At 56.7% G+C, this 7,500-nt stretch overlaps 2 non-coding genes and 1 pseudogene across 2 annotated transcripts; all 3 read left to right on the top strand.

The window, feature by feature from the left end:
- Positions 1-4,186: 4,186 nt before the first annotated feature.
- On the top strand, positions 4,187-5,996 carry LOC144418545 (small subunit ribosomal RNA). The gene has a single exon (XR_013473535.1). It is a non-coding gene; the product is annotated as a small subunit ribosomal RNA (ribosomal RNA).
- A 298-nt stretch (positions 5,997-6,294) lies between these two features.
- On the top strand, positions 6,295-6,448 carry LOC144418514 (5.8S ribosomal RNA). Its single transcript, XR_013473504.1, has one exon. It is a non-coding gene; the product is annotated as a 5.8S ribosomal RNA (ribosomal RNA).
- Positions 6,449-6,736: 288 nt separating this feature from the next.
- The window catches only part of LOC144418640 (large subunit ribosomal RNA), a pseudogene marked incomplete at its 3' end in the record, with an annotated part of 3,264 nt that continues 2,500 nt past the window's right edge, over positions 6,737-7,500 (top strand).

Below are 7,500 nucleotides of genomic sequence, written 5' to 3'. Positions count from 1 at the left end.
ACCTAACCCTAGGTAAGGCATGTCAGAGCGAAAGACAGTAATTTCGAATGAGCCAAGAAAGAGCGGTGCGGGGCCGGTCGGAGCGCACCCTTTTCTCGGTGGCTGGCGGGCGAGAGAGTGCTGCGTCGCCGGCATCGGCGTCGAAAGAAGCCGAGCCGAAAAAAGTTAAAGTACAAACGTGCAAGCATACTAACCTAACCCTAGGTAAGGCATGTCAGAGCGAAAGACAGTAAACTCGAATGAGCCATGAAAGAACGGTGCGGGGCCGGTCGGAGCGCACCCTTTTCTCGGTGGCTGGCGGGCGAGAGAGTGCTGCGTCGCCGGCATCGGCGTCGAAAGAAGCCGAGCCGAAAAAAGTTAAAGTACAAACGTGCAAGCATACTAACCTAACCCTAGGTAAGGCATGTCAGAGCGAAAGACAGTAAACTCGAATGAGCCATGAAAGAGCGGTGCGGGGCCGGTCGGAGCGCACCCTTTTCTCGGTGGCTGGCGGGCGAGAGAGTGCTGCGTCGCCGGCATCGGCGTCGAAAGAAGCCGAGCCGAAAAAAGTTAAAGTACAAACGTGCAAGCATACTAACCTAACCCTAGGTAAGGCATGTCAGAGCGAAAGACAGTAATTTCGAATGAGCCAAGAAAGAGCGGTGCGGGGCCGGTCGGAGCGCACCCTTTTCTCGGTGGCTGGCGGGCGAGAGAGTGCTGCGTCGCCGGCATCGGCGTCGAAAGAAGCCGAGCCGAAAAAAGTTAAAGTACAAACGTGCAAGCATACTAACCTAACCCTAGGTAAGGCATGTCAGAGCGAAAGACAGTAAACTCGAATGAGCCATGAAAGAGCGGTGCGGGGCCGGTCGGAGCGCACCCTTTTCTCGGTGGCTGGCGGGCGAGAGAGTGCTGCGTCGCCGGCATCGGCGTCGAAAGAAGCCGAGCCGAAAAAAGTTAAAGTACAAACGTGCAAGCATACTAACCTAACCCTAGGTAAGGCATGTCAGAGCGAAAGACAGTAATTTCGAATGAGCCAAGAAAGAGCGGTGCGGGGCCGGTCGGAGCGCACCCTTTTCTCGGTGGCTGGCGGGCGAGAGAGTGCTGCGTCGCCGGCATCGGCGTCGAAAGAAGCCGAGCCGAAAAAAGTTAAAGTACAAACGTGCAAGCATACTAACCTAACCCTAGGTAAGGCATGTCAGAGCGAAAGACAGTAATTTCGAATGAGCCAAGAAAGAGCGGTGCGGGGCCGGTCGGAGCGCACCCTTTTCTCGGTGGCTGGCGGGCGAGAGAGTGCTGCGTCGCCGGCATCGGCGTCGAAAGAAGCCGAGCCGAAAAAAGTTAAAGTACAAACGTGCAAGCATACTAACCTAACCCTAGGTAAGGCATGTCAGAGCGAAAGACAGTAATTTCGAATGAGCCAAGAAAGAGCGGTGCGGGGCCGGTCGGAGCGCACCCTTTTCTCGGTGGCTGGCGGGCGAGAGAGTGCTGCGTCGCCGGCATCGGCGTCGAAAGAAGCCGAGCCGAAAAAAGTTAAAGTACAAACGTGCAAGCATACTAACCTAACCCTAGGTAAGGCATGTCAGAGCGAAAGACAGTAATTTCGAATGAGCCAAGAAAGAGCGGTGCGGGGCCGGTCGGAGCGCACCCTTTTCTCGGTGGCTGGCGGGCGAGAGAGTGCTGCGTCGCCGGCATCGGCGTCGAAAGAAGCCGAGCCGAAAAAAGTTAAAGTACAAACGTGCAAGCATACTAACCTAACCCTAGGTAAGGCATGTCAGAGCGAAAGACAGTAAACTCGAATGAGCCATGAAAGAGCGGTGCGGGGCCGGTCGGAGCGCACCCTTTTCTCGGTGGCTGGCGGGCGAGAGAGTGCTGCGTCGCCGGCATCGGCGTCGAAAGAAGCCGAGCCGAAAAAAGTTAAAGTACAAACGTGCAAGCATACTAACCTAACCCTAGGTAAGGCATGTCAGAGCGAAAGACAGTAAACTCGAATGAGCCATGAAAGAGCGGTGCGGGGCCGGTCGGAGCGCACCCTTTTCTCGGTGGCTGGCGGGCGAGAGAGTGCTGCGTCGCCGGCATCGGCGTCGAAAGAAGCCGAGCCGAAAAAAGTTAAAGTACAAACGTGCAAGCATACTAACCTAACCCTAGGTAAGGCATGTCAGAGCGAAAGACAGTAATTTCGAATGAGCCAAGAAAGAGCGGTGCGGGGCCGGTCGGAGCGCACCCTTTTCTCGGTGGCTGGCGGGCGAGAGAGTGCTGCGTCGCCGGCATCGGCGTCGAAAGAAGCCGAGCCGAAAAAAGTTAAAAGTACAAACGTGCAAGCATACTAACCTAACCCTAGGTAAGGCATGTCAGAGCGAAAGACAGTAAACTCGAATGAGCCATGAAAGAACGGTGCGGGGCCGGTCGGAGCGCACCCTTTTCTCGGTGGCTGGCGGGCGAGAGAGTGCTGCGTCGCCGGCATCGGCGTCGAAAGAAGCCGAGCCGAAAAAAGTTAAAGTACAAACGTGCAAGCATACTAACCTAACCCTAGGTAAGGCATGTCAGAGCGAAAGACAGTAAACTCGAATGAGCCATGAAAGAGCGGTGCGGGGCCGGTCGGAGCGCACCCTTTTCTCGGTGGCTGGCGGGCGAGAGAGTGCTGCGTCGCCGGCATCGGCGTCGAAAGAAGCCGAGCCGAAAAAAGTTAAAGTACAAACGTGCAAGCATACTAACCTAACCCTAGGTAAGGCATGTCAGAGCGAAAGACAGTAATTTCGAATGAGCCAAGAAAGAGCGGTGCGGGGCCGGTCGGAGCGCACCCTTTTCTCGGTGGCTGGCGGGCGAGAGAGTGCTGCGTCGCCGGCATCGGCGTCGAAAGAAGCCGAGCCGAAAAAAGTTAAAGTACAAACGTGCAAGCATACTAACCTAACCCTAGGTAAGGCATGTCAGAGCGAAAGACAGTAAACTCGAATGAGCCATGAAAGAGCGGTGCGGGGCCGGTCGGAGCGCACCCTTTTCTCGGTGGCTGGCGGGCGAGAGAGTGCTGCGTCGCCGGCATCGGCGTCGAAAGAAGCCGAGCCGAAAAAAGTTAAAGTACAAACGTGCAAGCATACTAACCTAACCCTAGGTAAGGCATGTCAGAGCGAAAGACAGTAATTTCGAATGAGCCAAGAAAGAGCGGTGCGGGGCCGGTCGGAGCGCACCCTTTTCTCGGTGGCTGGCGGGCGAGAGAGTGCTGCGTCGCCGGCATCGGCGTCGAAAGAAGCCGAGCCGAAAAAAGTTAAAGTACAAACGTGCAAGCATACTAACCTAACCCTAGGTAAGGCATGTCAGAGCGAAAGACAGTAATTTCGAATGAGCCAAGAAAGAGCGGTGCGGGGCCGGTCGGAGCGCACCCTTTTCTCGGTGGCTGGCGGGCGAGAGAGTGCTGCGTCGCCGGCATCGGCGTCGAAAGAAGCCGAGCCGAAAAAAGTTAAAGTACAAACGTGCAAGCATACTAACCTAACCCTAGGTAAGGCATGTCAGAGCGAAAGACAGTAATTTCGAATGAGCCAAGAAAGAGCGGTGCGGGGCCGGTCGGAGCGCACCCTTTTCTCGGTGGCTGGCGGGCGAGAGAGTGCTGCGTCGCCGGCATCGGCGTCGAAAGAAGCCGAGCCGAAAAAAGTTAAAGTACAAACGTGCAAGCATACTAACCTAACCCTAGGTAAGGCATGTCAGAGCGAAAGACAGTAATTTCGAATGAGCCAAGAAAGAGCGGTGCGGGGCCGGTCGGAGCGCACCCTTTTCTCGGTGGCTGGCGGGCGAGAGAGTGCTGCGTCGCCGGCATCGGCGTCGAAAGAAGCCGAGCCGAAAAAAGTTAAAGTACAAACGCGATGCTAATGAGCGAGCCGTTGTCTCGACTAATATGTAGGGGGCGTTCGATCGAGCGTCTGGCTTGAGCGCTTGTCGGCCTAGCAGAACGGTCGCATTGTTATGCCCGGGTTTTAGGCACCGCTGCAGGCGGCCGGCAGAGCTCTTGTTTGTGCGAAACTGAATGGATCGAGCCCGAGAGAGGGCGAGCAAAGAAAAAACGCAAATCGCTCCGCCTGGCACTGCCGGCGAGAGCGTGGACGTCGCGGCCAGCGACTGTCGAAGCTGAGTACGGCCGCAGGCGATCGCCTCGGTCTTAAACGAATGCGACGAGCACGCGCCGGGCGGCCCAGCAAGGGCCGAGCGCAGCTGTCGCAGCTATCTGGTTGATCCTGCCAGTAGTGATATGCTTGTCTCAAAGATTAAGCCATGCAGGTGCAAGTACGAGTTCTCGTAAAGCGAAACTGCGAATGGCTCATTAAATCAGTCTTGGTTTATTTGGTCTCGTAAGCGAAGTGGATAACTGTGGTAATTCTAGAGCTAATACATGCATTAAGCGCCGACTTCGGGAGGCGCGCTTTTATCAGATCAAAACCGACCGGGTTCGTCCTGTGACGTTTGATGACTCTGGATAACCACGCGGATCGTACGGTCTCTGCACCGACGACGTATCATTCAAGTGTCTGCCCTATCAACTGTCGAAGGTACGCTACGTGCCTACCTTTGTGATAACGGGTAACGGGGAATCAGGGTTCGATTCCGGAGAGGGAGCCTGAGAAACGGCTACCACATCCAAGGAAGGCAGCAGGCGCGCAAATTACCCATTCCCGACACGGGGAGGTAGTGACGAAAAATAACAATACAGGACTCTAACGAGGCCCTGTAATTGGAATGAGTACATCCTAAAACTCTTAACGAGTATCCATTGGAGGGCAAGTCTGGTGCCAGCAGCCGCGGTAATTCCAGCTCCAACAGTGTATGCTAAAGTTGTTGCGGTTGAAAAGCTCGTAGTTGGATTTTGGGCGAGCGCCGCCGGTCCGTCGCAAGGCGTGTCACTGGTTGCGTTCGCCTCACCTTCGGTTCTCCGTCGGTGCTCTTGACTGAGTGTCGGCGGTGGCCGATAAGTTTACTTTGAAAAAATTAGAGTGTTCAAAGCAGGCTGTTCGCCTGCATAGTGTTGCATGGAATAATGGAATAGGACCTCGGTTCTATTTTGTTGGTTTTCGGAGCACGAGGTAATGATTAAGAGGGACAGACGGGGGCGTCCGTACTCTGCCGTTAGAGGTGAAATTCTTGGATCGGCGGAAGACGAACTACTGCGAAAGCATTCGCCAAGAATGTTTTCTTTAATCAAGAGCGAAAGTCAGAGGTTCGAAGACGATCAGATACCGTCCTAGTTCTGACTATAAACGATGCCAACTAGCGATCGGGAGGCGTTACCATGACGACCTTTCCGGCAGCTTCCGGGAAACCAAAGTCTTTGGGTTCCGGGGGAAGTATGGTTGCAAAGCTGAAACTTAAAGGAATTGACGGAAGGGCACCACCAGGAGTGGAGCCTGCGGCTTAATTTGACTCAACACGGGGAAACTCACCCGGCCCGGACACAGGTAGGATTGACAGATTGAGAGCTCTTTCTTGATTCTGTGGGTGGTGGTGCATGGCCGTTCTTAGTTGGTGGAGCGATTTGTCTGGTTAATTCCGATAACGAACGAGACTCTGGCATGCTAAATAGTTACGCGACCTTCTCGGTCGGCGTCTAACTTCTTAGAGGGACTAGTGGCGTTTAGCCACACGAGATTGAGCAATAACAGGTCTGTGATGCCCTTAGATGTCCGGGGCCGCACGCGCGCTACACTGAGTGAAGCAGCGAGTGTCTAACCTAGGCCGAAAGGTCCGGGTAACCCGTTGAACCTCATTCGTGATTGGGATAGGGACTTGCAATTGTTTCCCTTGAACGAGGAATTCCCAGTAAGCGCAAGTCATCAACTTGCGTTGATTACGTCCCTGCCCTTTGTACACACCGCCCGTCGCTACTACCGATTGAATGGTTTAGTGAGATCCTTGGATCGGCCCCGTCGCGGCTGGCAACGGCCGCGTCGGCGTGTCGAGAAGACGATCAAACTTGATCATTTAGAGGAAGTAAAAGTCGTAACAAGGTTTCCGTAGGGGAACCTGCGGAAGGATCATTACCGAAAGTGGTGGTAGGCCCCGGCCGACCGCGCACTTAATTGTCTTTGGGTGCCGCCGAGAGGGCGGCCGTCAATCGGGGTTCCGCCCCGTGCGACACGCGTAACACGTTGGCATAGCAAGGCAGCCGAGTGCGATGGTGGCTTCTGGGCACCGCGCTCGATGTGCCGCCGGCCCAGCCCGGCGGTCGCTCGGCGCCGTTTGTTGGTGTTTTTGTGCAGTTGTTGTCGGTGGTGGTTTTGTGGTCGATCCCACAGTGTGACGTCCGCGCGCTTCGGCGCCGGGCGAAACGTCGAGGACGACTCTTAACGGTGGATCACTCGGCTCGCGAGTCGATGAAGGACGCAGCCAAGTGCGAGAAGTAATGTGAATTGCAGAACACATTGAACGTCGACCTTCTGAACGCGAATTGCGGTCTCGGGTCAATCCCGGGACCGCGTCTGCCTCAGGGTCGCGTTCGTCCTCACCCGAGGGCCGTCGCCTGGCCTCTGCGAAGACGGCCGGGCGTCGCCCCAAGTTGAAGCGGTCGCCGAGCTTTCTCGGCGCGACCGCGTGTCCCGTACACCGCCGGCCCCTCGACGTGTTCAACTACGTTCGAGGGGCGGGTCCAGGTCGGTCGGTCCGGTCACGAGATCAAGACCGACCGTGGGCCAAGGCGGCGACGGTACGCGCTCGGTCGGCGCCGGCGGCGACGACTTGCGATGCCAGCGGGCCGTGTAAGAAGCGGCCCGCTTGACACATACGACCTGAGTTCAGGCGAGAGCACCCGCTGAATTTAAGCATATTATTAAGCGGAGGAAAAGAAACCAACAGGGATTCCCTGAGTAACGGCGAGTGAACCGGGAAGAGTCCAGCGTCGAATCTGCGCGCTTTTCGAGCGCGCCGAGTTGTGACGTACGGAAGTCCCAGTGCGGCTAACGGCGAGCGCCGGTGTCCTTCTGATCGAGGCCTCGTCCCACGGCGGGTGTTAGGCCCATAGGGGCGCTTGCCTTGGCCGCTTCGGGTCTTCTCGGAGTCGGGTTGTTTGGGAATGCAGCCCAAAGCGGGTGGTAAACTCCACCTAAGACTAAATACGGTCGCGAGACCGATAGCGGACAAGTACCGTGAGGGAAAGTTGAAAAGCACTTTGAAGAGAGAGTTCAAGAGTACGTGAAACCGTTGAGAGGCAAACGGGAGGGCCCGTCAGGTCGCCGGCTCGCTTTCAGTTGGGTGCGGGGGCGCACCGTCTCGGTTCGCGGACGCTTAAGGCGCCGCTGCCGAGTCGGCTCGCGCACCGTCTCAGCGCACTAGCGACCGGCGCGGGTCACGACAGGTTTGCCGTCGGTCTAAGTCCCCGCGCGAAGGTGGCCTCCGCTCCGGCGGGGGTGTTACAGCGCGCGGGCGGTGCGGCCCGGCGGCGGATCGAGGAATGGATGCCGCGCGCTCTCTGTGTGCGGCCGTCGCCGTTCGGCTGGCTTGTCGTTCGCCTGCACTGTACGCAGTGCCGGTGTTCGGCGGGCTGCCGTT

The sequence above is a fragment of the Styela clava genome, unplaced genomic scaffold (genome assembly GCF_964204865.1).
Source record: "Styela clava unplaced genomic scaffold, kaStyClav1.hap1.2 HAP1_SCAFFOLD_18, whole genome shotgun sequence".
Classification (NCBI taxonomy): Eukaryota; Metazoa; Chordata; class Ascidiacea; order Stolidobranchia; family Styelidae; genus Styela; species Styela clava.
Note: the sequence above shows the minus strand (reverse complement) of the source record. Positions and strands in the feature narration are given on the sequence as shown.